The 16,961-nt window shown below is 40.1% G+C and overlaps 1 protein-coding gene across 6 annotated transcripts in view; it reads right to left on the reverse strand.

Annotated features, from left to right (window-relative positions):
- The window catches only part of FRYL (FRY like transcription coactivator), a 285,578-nt gene extending 269,080 nt beyond the window's left edge, over positions 1 to 16,498 (reverse strand). For 4 of the 6 annotated variants that reach the window (XM_031664443.1, XM_031664442.1, XM_031664439.1 and 1 more), the window contains exon 1: positions 16,261 to 16,496. The gene's annotated coding sequence lies outside the window, so the exon portion shown is untranslated. Of the gene's footprint in view, positions 1 to 16,260 lie in introns of all 6 variants that reach the window. The other 2 variants (XM_031664438.1, XM_031664444.1) reach the window with 2 other exon arrangements.
- Positions 16,499 to 16,961: the final 463 nt, after the last annotated feature.

Raw genomic sequence — 16,961 nt, forward strand, 5'->3', positions numbered from 1 at the left:
CTGGCTCACGTGAGGTGAGGCGTTCCAGATCGCCCTGGCCAATATGGTGAAACCCCGTCTCCATTAAAAATATAAAAATTAAGCTCGGCATGGTGGCAGGTGCCTGTAATCCCAACTACTCAGGAGGCTGAAGCAGGCGAATAACTTGAACCCAGGAAGTGGAGGTTACAGTGAGCTGAGATTGTGCCACTTAACTCCAGCCTGGGCGACAGAGCAAGATTCCATCTCAAAAATAAACAAACAAACAAATAAGCAAACAAATAAATAAAATAAAATAAATTCAGTTAAGTTGCAGGATACAAAATCAACAAACACAAATTAATTGAAGCCAGGCACAGTGGCTCACACCTGTAATCCAAGGACTTTAGGAGGTCAAGGCAGGAGGATCGCTTGAATCCAGGAATTCAAGACCAGCCTGTACAACAAAGTGAGACCTTATCTCTACAAAAAATCAAAAGGTTAGCCGGGTATGATGGTGTGTGCCTATAGTCCCAGCTACATGAGAGGCTGACACAGGAGGATCACTTGAGCCCAGGAGGTCAAGGCTCCGGTGAGCCATGATCATACCACTGTGCTACAGTCTGAACAACAGAGTGAGACCCTGTTTCAAAAAAAATATATAGAAAAAAAATTAACTGCATTTCTATACATTAACAATGAACTATCTGTAAAAGAAAACAATCCTGTTTACAACATCAAAAAGAATAAAATACTTAGGAATAAATTTAAACAAGGAAGGGATAGAGATGTACATGAAAGAAATTGAAGATGACACAAATACACAGAAAAATATCCCATGTTAATGAATTAAAAGAATATTATTTTGTAGAAATGTCCATACTACTAAAAGCAATCTATAGATTTGGGGTAATCCCTATTAAAATTCCAATGGCATTTTTCACAGAAATAGGAAAAACAATTTTTTTTTTGTCCCCAGAGCATGATGGAGTCTTGCTCTGTTGCCCAGGCTGGAGTGCAGTGGCACCATCTCGGCTCACTGGAACCTCCACCCCCTGGGTCAAGCAATTCTCCTGCCTCAGCTTCCCGAGTAGCTGGGATTACAGGCGCACACCACCATGCCCGGCTAATTTTTGTATTTTTTAGTAGAGACAGGGTTTCACCATGTTGGCCAAGCTGCTCTTGAACTCCTGACCTCGTGATCCCCCCACCTCAGCCTCCCAAAGTGCTGGGATTACAGGCGTGAGCCACCATGCTCAGCCAGGAAAAGGAATTCTAAAATTCATATGGAACCACAAAGGGCCCCAAATAGCTAAAGCAATCTTGACCAAAAACAACAAAACTGAAGGTATCACACTTCCTAATTTTGAACCACATTACAAAGCTATAGCAATCAAAGCAGTATGGGATTGGCATAAAAACAGGTAGAGACCAATAGTACAAAATAGCCCAGAAATAAACCCATAAATATACAGTAAACTAATTTTCAACAAAGGTGCCAAAAATATACAAGGGGGAAAGGACAGTCTCCTCAATAATGGTTCGGGGAAACTGGATAGTTACATGCAGAAGAATGAAATTGGATCCTTATGTTACACATACACATATATCAATTCAAAATGGATTAAAGACTTAAACATAAGACCTGAAACCATAAAACTACTAGAAAAAGCATAGGGGGGAAGCTCCATGACACTGGTCTTGGCAATGATTTCTTTTTTTTTTTTTTTTTGGATTTGACAACAAAAACAAAGGCAACAAAGCAAAACAAGTGGGACTATGTCAAACTAACAAGTTTCTGCACAACTAAGGAAACAACAAAATGAAAAGACCCCAAAATGGGAGAAAATATTTACAAACCATATATCCAAACAGAGGTTAATTTTTCGGAATATATAAGGAATTCATACAACTCAATAACAACAGTAAAAAAGCCCAATTTAAAAATGGGCAAGGTACAGAATAGGTATTTTTCCAAAGGAAGACATACAAAAACCACAATGAGGTATCTCACATCCAGAATGGCTACTATCAAAAAGACAAACTATAACAAGTGTTGGTGAGGATGTGGAGAAAAGGGAACACTTGCGTACGTTGGTGGGAATGTAAATTCACACAGTCATCTTGGAAAACAGTGTGGAGGTTCCTCAAAAAATTAAAAATATAATTGCCAAATGATCCAGCAATTCCACTACTGTATATATCCAAAGTAAATAATATCACAATCTCAGAGAATTATCTGTACCACCATGTTCATTGTGGCATTATTCACAATAGCCATAACGTGCTGTTGTGAGTTTGGTTTGTGAGGAACTATACACAATGGCTACAATCTCTGTTCCCTGAGAAGCTGCAGGGGCTAGTCAGAATCCACACTCCTGAGACTTTTACCTTTCTTCAGGACACAAATAAAAGAGGTCAGATGATGACAGCTGTTTCCTTAACAGCCAGGCTGTTAAAGAAAAAATCAGTGACTTTTGGGGACATGCCGGTATACTTCACTAAGTAGAATGGGCAAGCCTGTTGCCTACTCAGAGGACCTTGTACAGGGATGTGATGCAGGAGGGCTTTGAGGCTGTTGGCCTTCCCAACATCACCCACCTCCAACCAGCTCCGATATCTCAGCTAGAGCAAAGCAAAGAGCCATGGTCCACGCAGCCACAGGGGGCCTTGAATAGGAAGAACCGAGAACAGGCTCACAGGATGCATCTCAAAAACCAAGAAGATTTACCTACTCAATTGAAACAATATCACATACAATACAATTTAAATTCCTCAAAAATCATCAGTGCTAGGAAGTCAGAACAAAGGCTTCATTCTTTTTTCTTTTTTTTGTCAAGACATTCACCAAGTAGTACAAAGGCTTAATTCTTTACCTTTAAATACCAGTTTTCAAAGTAAGGAGTTGATTTAAAAGTCACCTTAAATGATGTCAAATGAGCATTTTCTTCTGTAGATTCATGGATTTCCATAGATTTAATGTTTTTCAATTAATTAAAATTATGTATCTGGATGTTAAAAAAAGATCAATGGATAAAGAAATCATAATATATATCTATCTATTATATATATAATATATTTTATATATATCTCCACTGTATTAGTCTGTTCTCACACTGCTAGAAGACATACCTGAGACTGAGTAATTTACAGAGAAGAGAGATTTAAGGCTCGTAATTCTGCGAGCTGTACAGGTTTCTGCTTCCAGGTAAGCCTTAGAAAACTTACAATCACGGCAGAAGGTGAAGAGGAAGCACGCACAGCCTTCACATGGCCAGCAGCAAAGAGAGAGGGAAGGGGGATGTGCTACACACTTTCAAATGACGACAGCCAGATCTTCTGAGAACTCACTCACTATCATAAGAAGAACAAAGGGGAAATCGGACCCCACGATCCAATCACCTCAAACCAAGTCCCTCCCCCAACACTGGGGATTACAATGCGACGTGAGATTTGGGTGGGGACACAGAGCCAAACCATATCATGCACACACACACAACAGATTATTATTCAGCCTTAAAAAAGAAGAACATCTTGCCATTTGCAACAACATGGATGAACCTGGAGGACATTATGCTAAGTAAAATAAATCAAACACAAAAAGACAAATACTGCATGATCTCACTAATACATGGAATCTAAAATTTAAAAAGCCAAACTCAGAGTAACAGAGTAGAATGGTGTTGCCGGAACCGGTGGGTGGGAGAAAAGGGGAAATATTTGTGAACGGGTACAAACTTTCCATTTATAAGATGAGCAAGTTTTGAAAACCTAATGGACAGCATGGGTTTTCTCATCTTGGGTGATGGGAAGCAGTGTGGTAGTGGTGGCAGCAGTAGAGGCTTCTTCACCCAACTTCCTAATCCTGGATTGCAGCTACGGGTCCATTCTCCAGTCTCTAGAGTATCCAGAGGCAAGGACAGCAACAGCACAAGCTCCAGATTCCAGCACGGCCCCAGCGGTGCCCTCAGAGCTCTCCTTGTGGGTAACCTCTGATTGATTTGGAGTCAAATGTGGCAGTCCACCTTAAAACCTGCTGCTTGGCCCTTCTACTAATTCAGTAAGCACCTAATACCTTGCATTAAACCTCTTCTAGCTTAAAATACTCAGGGGGGTTTATTTTCCTGACAATGAATACAGTACATAAATGTTTCCTAAAGGAAAGGTGGCAGCTGCACACCCTGAGGGATGGCTTGTGATGTCCTCTCATTCATTCCCTTCTGGTATACTGCAACACATTGCAGCTTACGGGTGCCCAACTAAGTAGATTTGCAGATCTCATTTGAATTATCACAGCACTCACAAACGGACAAATGGATCCTTAAAATATTTTTACAAAGAAGGACATATTATGCATATTATTAATACATCAAAAATAAAGAAAAAAATACAAGCAAGCAGAACGAAAACGGCAGAGCTGGCAATTGCTCTGTTACCAATATTAGTGCTTTATCAAAAATTATAAGGTAAAAAAGTGATTATTTTGTAAAACATAAAACTTTCAGAAGAAAAAAGGCGAAAATCTTCAGGACCTAGGACTGGCTGAAGAGTCCATAGACTTGACACAAAAAGTACAATTCGGTCGGTTGTAGTAGCTCACATCTGTAATCCAAGCACTTCGGGAGGCCGAGGCAGGCAGATTACAAGGTCAGGAGTTCGAGACTAGCCTGACCAACATGGTGAAACACTGTTTCTACTAAAAATACAAAAATTAGCTGGGTGTGGTGGCGGGCGCCTGTAATCCCAGCTACTCAGGAGGCTGAGGCAGGAGAATCACTTGAACCCGGGAGGCGGAGGTTGAACGAATCATTGCACTCCAGCCTGGGCGACACAGTGAGACTCTGTCTCAAAAAAAAAAAAAAAGGTACAATTCGTAAAAGAAAAAAATTGATTAATGCATTACATGGCTCAGCACAGTGGCTCACACCTGTAATCACAACACTTTGGGAGGCTGAGGCAGGAAGACTGCTTGAAGCCAGGAGTTCAAGACCAGCCTGGACAACACAGCGAGGCCCTGTCTCTACCAAAAACAAAAACAAAATTAGCTGGGCATGGTGGTGGTGCAGGCCTGTAGTCTCAGCTACTCTGGAGGTTGAGGTGGGAAGATCACTTGACAGGAGGTAGAGGCTGCAGTGAACCATGATTGTATCACTGCAGTCCAGCCTGAGTAACAGAGTTAGACCCTGTTTCAAAAAAAATAAATAACAGATGACTATATGAAAATGCAAAAGTTTTGTTCTGTGAAAGATCTATTAAGAGGATAAAAAGACAAGTTTCAGATGCAGAGAAAATGTTTACACACCACATAACTGGCAAAGAACTTCTACCTAGAATATATAAAGAATCCTCAAAACTCTACACTAAAAAACAATCCCATCTGCCCCTTAGGGAAACAGTTAATTTAGGGAAAGGCATATTAAAACCACAATATTATCACTACAATACTATTAGAACCGTTAAAATATAAAATAATGATAATATGAAATGCTGGAAAGGATATAGAGAAACTTTAATACGAAATGTAACTTTCCATTTATTGCTGGTGAAAACATATAGCCACTTTGGAAAATAGTCTGGCAGTTTCTTACATAACTAAACATACACTTACAATATGACCCAGCAATTGCACTCTTGGTCATTCATCCCAGACAAATGAAAACCTAAAAACTGTACATAAATATTCCCAGCAGCTTTGTAGTTAACGGCCAAAACCTGGAAATAGCTCTTATGTTCTTCAGCAGGTGAAGAGTTAAACTATGTACTGTGCTACCTTCATACAATAAATACTACTCAGCAATAAGAAGAAATGAGCTATTGCGTGAGATAGGTTGGGTGGTTTTCTAGGACTTTATACTGAGTGAAAAAGTCAATCGCAAAAGGTTACATACAGTATGATTCCATTTATGAGACATTCTCAAAATGACAGAGTAAAAAGAAAATTAGTGGCTGCCAGTAAATAGGGAAAAGGAGGTAGGAGGGAACCTTGCGCTTCATGAGGGAGTTTCTTGGCAGTGGTGGTTCTATATCTTGACTGTGGTGATGGCAGTGATACAAATCTACCTGTACATATGCATCTAAAGGCATCTACAAAAATTTTATCAAATTGCACAGAACTGTACACACGCATATACATATAAGTGAGCGCATTAAAAACATGAAATCTGAATATTAACAATATTGTATCAGTTTCCTAGTCTAAGGTTATTAATATGTTATCTTACGTAAGATGTTACAACTGGGAGAAGCTGAATGAAGGTGACACAGGACTCCCTGTACTATTCTCACAACTTCCCACGAGTTGATAAATACTTCAGATAAAAAAAAAAAATTTTTTTAAGTGGTGACATTCAATCACATTTTTCTTATTTTACAAATTACTAATATTTTAAGTGGGATCAAAAACATGGAACTAATACATTTTAAATTATTCAAAAATGTTTTTCATCCTTATCACATTGTTTTTTGTTAATGTCTTTTTTTTTTTTTTTTTTTTGAGATGGAATTTTTGCTCTTGTTGCCCAGGCTGGAGTGCAATGGTGCAATCTCAGCTGACCGCAACCTCCACCTCCCAGGTTCAAGCAATTCTCCTGCCTCAGCCTCCTGAGTAGCTGGGATTACAGGCATGTGCTACCACGTCTGGCTAATCTTGTATTTTTAGTAGAGACAGGGTTTCTCCACATTGGTCGGGCTGGTCTCGAACTCCCAACCTCAGGTGATCTGCCCGCCTTGGCCTCCCAAAGTGCTGGAATTACAGGTGTGAGCCACCACGCCTGGGTTAATGTCTTATTATGAGCATAATTTATAGTATCTAGTTTACAATAAATAAGCATACACATACTGGGAATGAAGACTCAATTTTTTATACTGCCGAAATAAAATTTTTGCAGACCTCTGTTACAGAGGCTACAAAATTCCAAACTACTATCCATCCCTTAAAATTTTTACTTGGGGAAGAACATTAGAACAGGAAAAATGTTAGAACAAGAAAAATACTAAACTAAGAATCAAAAGCACAATTATTTTTTTTGTTCGTTTTTTGTTATTTCCTTTCAAATCTACATCTGCAGAAAAAAAACAATTCTAAACAAGTCACAACCTCATTCTCATCTATAAAATGCAGAAATTCTACTGTATGATTCCTAAGGACATTCTAGCTCCAAAAACATTAACTCTAAGGCAGGAAAAAGTGAAACAATGAAAAAATGCATGACAAACTATAACTAGTATTTATTGAAAGTATATTAAGGGCTCAGAAGTGTCAGGAATATTACATACAAAACATGGTCTAAATTCTATCAACACAAATACAGAAAAAGTAATCTATAAAGATAATTTTACCTCAAAGAAAACAGATTAAGATCCAGTTTAAATAAAAATATTTAAGTAATAGACACATCTGGCTATTTTACATGTAATCTCATAGTGCTTTAAGACTTTTAATTTCTGCTTTTTGAATTATATTGTAACAAACAATATACCAGTACATCTAAGTATCCTGGTATACACGCTTAGGGTTTTGATGGTTCTTACAAGAAGTAGACTAGCAAGTCATTCTAACAGGAAAAACAGTTCTTCTCCATCCACTTGGTTAGATGTAACAAGACAATTTTTAAAGGTTCACTATTCAGAGGACGTTAACCACCCACAAGGTAGTATCTACCATCCTGTTAATACCACCCTCGGCTATACAGAAGCATCACTTAGCCAAAACAGAGTCAAAAACCAGAAAAAAAGTACAAGTCCTCTAAGCAGTAAAAAACAAGTCCCTAGCACTAAAGCTCCATGCACAGGAAGTCTTTTGGTTCCTCACCCAGAGGAACATGCCATCATTTTTATCCACCATTCAACAAGTACTGTATTGGGTTCTGTTCCCACAGTATACCGAAAAACATTGAATTAGAAAGAGGAGACTACTATGGGCAGGCATAATGAGAGCAAACAAAATGAGAGCAAACAAAGAGATAACAGTTAACAATAAAGTAATAAGCAAATCAACCCCCAAAAGCAGACATGATTTAGAAAGGAATGGTTTCACCAACACACAAACAAAATATGATTGTCTGCATATTGCTGGCTGAGTACACTAATTGGCTGAAGTTCCTTTTGCAAATAAATTATTGTGAGTTCACCGACATCCCACACATACGAATGTCACTATATCTATTGACTACTTAATAAGTAAGGTGATAAGTATTAATAATGGATATGTACCATCTTTTAAGATAGGAGGATGCAGGTTATATTTTGAGAATTTTCTGTAATTGTTTCCATTAACTATACTTTATACTTTTATAGGCTAGCAAGTCTTTGTCTTTTTAAGATTATTTTGAATGACTATTTTTGATAGTCATTCACTTGATAGTCACATGAGCCCTGCTGGTAGAGGCAACAGTGAGCCGTGATTGCACCACTGCACTCCAGCCTGGGCAACAGAGCAAGACTCTATGTCAAAAAAATAAATAAACGCCTTTCTAAACTTGGATCTACATACATCAAGGGATGATGTATTTGAATCTACTCAAAGTATTTATACACATTGAGAGGGATCAAGTTACACAGGAATGTACATTTATTAAGATGTACATTCACCAAACTAATATTATATTATTAGTATTATAGATGGCAAAACCCATCTTAAGTTCTAAAATGGAAAAATAAAATTACAAATTATCTTTCCAGCATTCTTTACTATTGAATTAAATTAAATCACATCTGAAGCTTACCCTGAAATGAAGAGACCTACCAAAAAAAAAAAAAGAAGAACAAAATGAGGAATTCTGAGAAGTGTAAATATTACACTGAAATTCGTTCAGGCAATAAAGAACATACAAATGGTTTATATCCTAAAAAGCAAGGCTGCACTGCAGTAAGTAAACACATTAATGTTCCTTTTTCATCAACTTTCAGATGTTCTTAACAACAACACTTTAACCTTTCTGAAGCATGGACGCTGAAACAGAGGTGTATCTTACAACTACTGTCATCCAATGGCAGGACGTAGTTGGTGAAAACGTTTGGGTGATTCCTCCTGGAAAGATGAAGAAAGCACCAGCATCAAAGTGTCTTAGGTTTGATCAAAAATAGTCACTCAAAATAGTCTTAAAAAAAGACAAAGCAATGATCAGAAGCCTATAAAAGTATAATCAACAGAGACAACTACAGAAATTTCTCGAAATGTAAACTGCATCCTCCTACCTTAAAAGATAGTACATATAAATTACTTATCACACTCCTTAGCAAGTAGTCAACAGATTTAGCTATTATTATTATAAGATGGATGATAAAGACTAGTCAAGCTGATGAAAATATCTGCTGATCATAGTGATCAGCCAATCAATAAGCACTTCTTAAGGGTCTACCAGGTCACCAGCAATACGCAAGAGTATTACAAATCCATCATGATCAATCTAAGAAGGACTATTTTTTAACCAGTAAGGGGCAAATGTCACATCACATTCATCAACGATTAGAACTAAGTACTCTTAACTTCCTTTAAAGTATTGCCCTTTATTTGAGTCCAGTCTACAGAACTTGAAACCTAAATTGTTTACTTGAAGAGAGTCATCAAATGATTATGTTAGTATAAGGAAGTGTTACCAGAATCAGTCTAATCATTTTCATAGGAAAAAAAAAGAAATATTTTCCTATTATTCTCCAGGCTTAAGTAGAATAACGATGGGTTAAATTTTCTCTTAAAACCTTTCTACGGTGGCTCATGCCTGTATTTCCAGCACTTTGGGAGGCTAAGGCAGGCAGATGGCTTCAGCCTAGGAATTCAAGATCAGCCTAGGCAACACGGCAAGATCCTCTTTCTACAAAAAATAGCCAGGTGTGGTGGTACATGCCTGTGGTTCCAGCTACTCAGGGGACTGAGGTGAGAGGATCACTTGAGCCCAGCTGGTAGAGGCTACAGTGAGCCATGATTGTGCCACTGCACTCCAGCCTGGGAAACAGAGTGAGACACTGTATCAAATAAATACACAAATAAGTACCTTTCTAAACTTGGAGCTACCCACATCAAGGAATGATGTACTTGAATCTATTCACAATACTTATACACATTGAGAGGGAACAAGTTACACAGGAATGTACATTTAATAAAATGTTACTTTTTATTTATATAGACTATCCAAAATAGGCAAATGTATAAACAAAGAATATAGATCAGTGGTTGCCTAGGGCTGGGGATGGGGTGGGGATGGGATGAAAAAGTTCTAAAATTAATTGAGATTATGGTACACAAATATACTAAACACCACTGAATTGTACCTTTTTAATAGGCAAATTATATGGCATATGAATTATATTTCAAAAAGCTGTCACTTTAAAATTCTAACTCTTCACAAAACTTAAATCAAAACTGCTGCATTATGGTCAAATTCCACAGGACCTACTACCCCTCTGTCAGACATTATTCCTGGCCCAGTTGACGCCATCACTGACAGTGTTACATGGTCCCTTTCTTAACACTCCAATCTTTCCCCCACAAATATAAAGATTGAATGGGGGAAGGAGAGTGGTGGGGGTCTATTTTGTCAAAGTTAAACATATTTCACATTGAATTTTAATACAAATAATTTTTTTTTTTTTTTGGGAGATGGACTCTTGCCCTGTCACCTAGGCTGGAGCGCAGTGGCGTGATCTTGGCTCACTGTAACTTCCGCCTCCTGGGTTCAAGCAATTATCTTGCCTTAGACTCCAGAGTACCTGGGACTACAGCTGTGTGCAACCACACCCGGCTAATTTTTTGTATTTTAAGTAGAGACGGGGTTTCACTATGTTGGCCAGGCTGGTCTCGAACTCCTGACCTCAGTGATCCGCCCACCTCGGTGTCCCAAAGTGCTGGGACTACAGGTGTGAGCCACCATGTCCAGCCAATGATTTTTCATAACAAAAAGCACAAATCCTGGTAAAGACATCTATTTATTATAGCATTCTGAGCTTAAAAGAATGTATTACTACTATGTCAGCAAAATATGAGTTATTTGCTAGGATACCAATGTAGTCTCACAATATTCTTTGAAATGCATGATTTCTGTAAAGCATAAGGAAAGACACAACTACGTTTGCAGAATTTCAGAAATATTTTGCCCCACAGCAACAGCAGTGTTTGCAATCCCAAAAAACAATTCTAAGCTAACAAGTTTAATTCAACAGGTTCCATGGACCTTAACCCACCTCCATGGAAGACCAGGTTTGTGTGCTAGGCTATTTTGGAAGAGGCTATGCAGAACAATAAACAAATGAGTGAATAATAAGTTCACCAAAGGGTGCACTTCATCTAAGCTACCTTTAATCCACGTGTTCCACTCTGCACCGGTCTATTTAAGGTTCCTGCTCAGAGGAGCTCGTAACTTGTGACAGAGACAAACTTAATCTTACCCTCAATGCCTAGCATGGTATACACTATAAGTGCAGTTCTCAAAAGTCTTCTAAATGAAAGGAGATTTTTTTTTTTCAGCTGATTAGGCCGCCTGGCTGCTTACAGCTGGGTTTTCTATTTAGGATTCTTTGGAAACCCTTTCTGCCCTCTGGGGTAGCTTAAAGAAGCACGTGGAACAACAGACTCTTCTCACTTACTTTACCAGCCTAAACTGTAGCCCCCTTTTTATAATTAGCAACCTAACGTTTGAGTGATTCCACCATGAACAAATCTATATTTCTCCTTGGGCTAATATGAGGAGTGCCTGCTGGGAGTCTCAAAGCAATTTTTAATCCTCTCTCTCAAGAAGAAGAAGAAGAATCAAGAAATGAGAAGAAATTAAAGTGTGTATTCCAAAAATATTCTGGGGTAAACTGTTCAGGCACACAGGTTTTGATCAATTTTTGCAAAGATTATGAAGTCTACATTTTGAACACAAACATACTAGTGGCAGCCTTGTATCCTAAGAAAAGGTAAAAGGAATCGGAATTACTAGTCCTGGAGAAATTATTTTTAAAGATAAGTATATAAAAAATGATTAGTTTTCTCCACTCCCAATAAACATAATTTACTAACTAAAATTTGCAAACATGAGAGACAGTTTAAGACAGTCCTACACAGAGGTTAAAAAAAAAAAAAAAGAAAAAAAGAAAATGAAAAAAAAACTGAAAGAATAAACAACCATTAACAATGTTACAATGTCAAACCTGCACGTTATGCACATGTACCCTACAACTTAAAGTATAATAATAATAAATAAATTAAAAAAAAAAAAAAAAAAAAACAATGTTACAATGTGATAGGAGCACTGTTATGTGACACTTTTCATTTCTTTTTCTTTTTAAAAATAGAGTCAGAGTCTCCCTATGTTGCCCAGACGGCTCTTCAACTCCTGGGCCCAAGCCATCTTCCTGCCTCAGCCTCCCAAAGTGCTGGGATTACAGGTGTGAGCCACCATGCCTAGCCACTTTTAATTTTGAAATTATGCATTCCTTTCATATTAATATTTTACAACGAGCATGTGAAACTTTGATAAGGAAAAACGTTTTCTCCTTTAAACACATACACACTTTCCCCCAAATAGAACTAAATTTAAACTTCTTTACAGTAAGTGATTTTCCAGAATACTGGTGAGCTATTAAAACTGCCCAAGTACTTTAGGCAACAGTAAAAATGAAACGGCTCTAACTTCTGTTAATTTTAGCAAACTCCACAATCTAATAAAAGAAATATACACACAGCCATACTGTAAGTCAGACCATGGCTTGTACTGTAAGAGGATTTTACAGGAGTAAAAACAAAGAACAATCACTTGGGATTAAGAGAACAGAGGAAGAGCTTGCAGACAAGGTGACATCTGAGCAGGGCCAGATGGATGATCCCTGTCACTATGTAACAACAGTTGAAATTCAGAGCACATACTGTATCTCCCCAAAATATTTTATACATAAAAATAGCTCTAGTAGAGAACATAAACCCAGTCTACTCCCAAAACTGCTTTATTAAAAAATGTATTTAAAAACATATTCTAAAATCTGCTAAACCCATGAAAACTTGTCCACTTCAATCATTTCAATTACGTGAATCCTGTGTCACTGTTACTTTGTACTTGTTACTGCACTGACATACCCACTGTCTTTTTCCTAAGAATCTTAATGTTGCACCTTCTCACTAAACTGTATACATCTGATTTGCTGGCTCTGGGTCTAATTAAAAAAAAAAAAAAAAAAACTATTGAGAGCAAGACTGTCATCCAGTTATACTTTATCTCCAGAAATACTCTGTCATCAGTTTCTACTTTACATAGTACCGTTTAAATAAAAGTATACTCAACAGATGTTATAGAGTATTCTATTTTACATAGTACCGTTTAAATAAAAGTATACTCAACAGATGTTATTGAGTATTCTACTTTACATAGTACTGTTTAAATAAAAGTATACTCAACAGATGTTATTGACAGATACAACCTAGTTCTGAATAATTGTGACAATGTGTTCACCATCACAAAAGATGTCTGTGGAACAGATATTATAAACAAATCACAATTTTGTTCACAAAATTCTTTGTTATTAAAAAAAAACAAAGAACCTCTAGATTGACATATCTTCCCCCAACAGTAAGCCAATTGCTGGCCTTTAGTATAAAATCTTCCGAAAGGTGTTTATTTAAAAAATTAAATAACTGAAGCGGCCTTTACAGGACATTACTTTTTTCTGTCACAAAGACCTAAAATAACACATTTACTGGGTACTAAAAAGGTCCGAGGTGATGCAGTGAATCTGCACAGAAATGGAGGATAATCCTAGCTCCCAAAGATCTCAAGAAACAGTTCATAACTCAAGAAATGTGTTCATATAAAACAATGTGTTTAAAACAATGTAGAAAGCACAAAAGAGGAAAAAGTCTTTTTCAGGAAATACAGTCTAGATATTTCAAAGATAATTATTTCTGAATGTTTTATTTATATGTGCTCTTTTAAAAGTTGAGAAATTCTTTTATTGTTTAAATAAATTAGTAAGTAAACAAAAACAGACTTTAAAAAACTTGGTTTAACCGCCTACTTACTATGAGATGGGAAGGAAGATTATGCCTAGCTGCTTGCCTGATATCCTTATCACAGAAATGGATCAAAGAAAAAAATAGAAAAGAAGGAATATTAGGTGAAACAATTCCAGATACCATCAAGATTACTACAAACGGCCAAGCACGGTGGCTCAGTCTGTAATCCCAGCAGTTTGAGAGGCCAAAGCAGAAGGATCGCTTGAGGCCAGGAGTTGGAGACTAGCCGTCTATATAAAAAATTAAAAGGTAAAACCACCATCTCTACAAAAAATAAAAATTTTAGCTAGGCGCAGTCGTGCCCACCTGTAGTCCCGGCTACTACGGAGTCTGGGGTAGGATGATCACTTGAACCCAAAGAATTTGTTTTTGTGTGTCTTCATTTCCTAAATTCTGTGAGAAGAATAGATTTTTCTTTCAAACATTATCTGATATTGGCCTTCAATTTCCCAAGTAGTTTCTCTATTGTTACTGTTGAGCCTGTGAATTTACAATGTTCCACACCACTCGGAAGCTACTAGACAGCAAATTAATCGATGAACACTTTAAAAAGTTGGATTGCTTTAATCAAAAAAAAAAAAACTGGGTCACATGTTTCAACAAAATTCCCTCTTTTAGAGAACTAATTTTACAAAATAATTCAGAGTGTAAGAAAAGACACGATGGAATGCTATTTTTGATAATGAGTAGCAGAAAAAAGACCAGAGAATAACACACCCACTGCTACTTTGTTTATACGGTTGTAACTTGCACATGCAAGTACTCGACAAAGTATTGCACAAGGAGAAACTGTCAAAAATGAATGCTTATGAAAACATTCTTCACTAAGGCCTCTAACAAGGAATGTGCTATCTCTGATTTCCTCAGCAAGTATTGACAGGTTAAGCAGAGTGATAATACTCAAGATGAAAAGACGTCTTATACTAGTTTTATCAATAGTAAAAGCTGTTGGTACTAATTATAATGCCTATAAATTCAGTAGCAGAATCAACTTTACAGACGATATCTCCTAGGCAGCACAGCATTTTATAAAACCAACCTTATTTCCATCAAAACCCCTTTCCCCCCGCAATCCGACAGACCCCGGCAACCTATTTTGCTGTGTCTTTTTTCCCCAACCCTTCCAAAAGAACGCCAGCCAGTGAATCGAGGTAATATTTTCTGCAGTTCAAAGGTAAGGGCAAATTCAGCTCTACTAAGAACTCTTGTTCCTCACCAGTACACACCCTAACGCCCCCCCCCCCCCCCGGTTTTTTCTTTTCAAATCTTGGCCTAGGAAAGATTAATGCAACCATATCATTGCAAATCCATAAAAACGCGATTTCAGGTGGCGAGGAACGAAACTAGGATGGCAGGAAATACCAGCAGCAATCAATCATTTCGCCCTAGAAACCAGCCTCTCCAGAACGCAGGAAACCAGGCTATGCCCAAAGAACCTGCCGCCCGGAAGCGACAACTTCCATCAAACGGCAAAGAAAAGTTGTAAAGAGCTCAGCGCCCAGGCACCCTGCCCGGTGCCGAGACTGAGAGCAGCAGGCACTCCACAGGCCGAGTCAGCTCGCGGGCGGTGGCCGCAGGGCTGGCCCTGGCTCCGGAAAGCTCCGGGTCCCGGGGTGCGCCAACGGCCCGGGGCGGCGCGGGCACAGCGCCCGCACCCCTCCCCAGGGCCGCAAGCAGTGGGCGGAGAGACCAGAGCAAGGGAAAAGGCGGACAATGCCCGGCCGGGCTGGCGCGCTCCGCCGGTCCCCGGCAGCCCTGCCCGCCGGGGCCCACCAGCCGCCGCGCTAAGTTTGCTCCTCAGCCTTCCCTTCCCAGCCGGGGCGGTGGAGCCGGGGCAGCTGAGCCGTGGTCGCCGGTCTTCCTCCACCTTTGCAGCCGCCGCCGCCTTCCTTCCCGCGGGGCGGCTACCGCGAGTCGGTGGCTAGGCGGCGCGCGAGCAGAGCAGGACGCGCGAGAAGGCGGCGAGCAAGGGGGACCCGGGCACGCGCGAGAAGAGCCAGGCACGGAAGGGGAAGGGGACGCGCGGGAGAGCTGGGCGCGCGGCGGTCCCCGCGGAACCGCCGGAGCTCGGGCGGGCTTTCGTTTGAGGCTGGGGTTGCGCCGCGGTTTGGTGTCCGTTACGAGCGCCGGCCCGGGCCGCGCCGCTTGCCAGCCATCCTGGACCGCCTCCCCACAGCGCCCACCAGGAAGGGCAGCTGGCGAGGGCCGACCACCTCGTCTCCCGCCCAGGCTGGGCTGCCGGCGGCGGGCATCCCGGCGCCTGCCCCCGAGCTGGAAGAGAAAGTGAAATGAAGCGCCTTTCCCTAGTCAACACCTACCCTTCCCCAGTCCTAGTACAGCTGCCTCGCTCCTCCAGCGCCGCCAGTCCCCGCCCTCGGGCCCCTGGCTCCGTTCTCTTGACAATGGCGCGTCCCCTTTAAGGAATAATCCGAACGGAACCGATCTTTGGTTAAACCTCCCTCCGACTCTGATTTTAACCGGATTTCTCTCTCGCTCTCTCCCAAAGCCCGACGGCCGCCCGGCTGTGCTGCGAGCTCTTCCCACCCCTTCCCTGCCCCGCCCACCCTCTGGCCTTCCTGATTGGCGAGAGACACTACAACAGGAACACAGTCCTCCCCCTCCACTGGCCTGGCCAGCCGCCGCTCAAACTTGCTCCCACCTTCTCCCCGCCCCTTTTCCCGGGTTGGTCCTCCCTCTAATCATTCTCTGCCCTCGCCTCAAATGTCGCTTCGGAGCAGTGGCTCACCCTCCCGCCTCTGGAAAGCGAACTTTATTTTTATTGGTGAAAGGACATCTTCCTGTACACTTGATTGGGCAAGGAAAGAGCTAGTCTGCACGCCCCCTACCATTATTACTCTCCCTTTACGGGCTTGAGAAACAGCCGCAAAGTCCTCCCCGCTTTGCCTGCTAGGAGCGACTTTCCCTTTAAATGTTGTTAGGGGTCGAGAACAAACTCATATCCTATATTGAGGAAAGCTGGAAAGGGATAAGAGAAAAATTCGAAATTTTCTCCCGATGA

Source organism: Papio anubis, chromosome 3 (assembly GCF_008728515.1).
Source record: "Papio anubis isolate 15944 chromosome 3, Panubis1.0, whole genome shotgun sequence".
In the NCBI taxonomy this organism is placed as follows: Eukaryota; Metazoa; Chordata; class Mammalia; order Primates; family Cercopithecidae; genus Papio; species Papio anubis.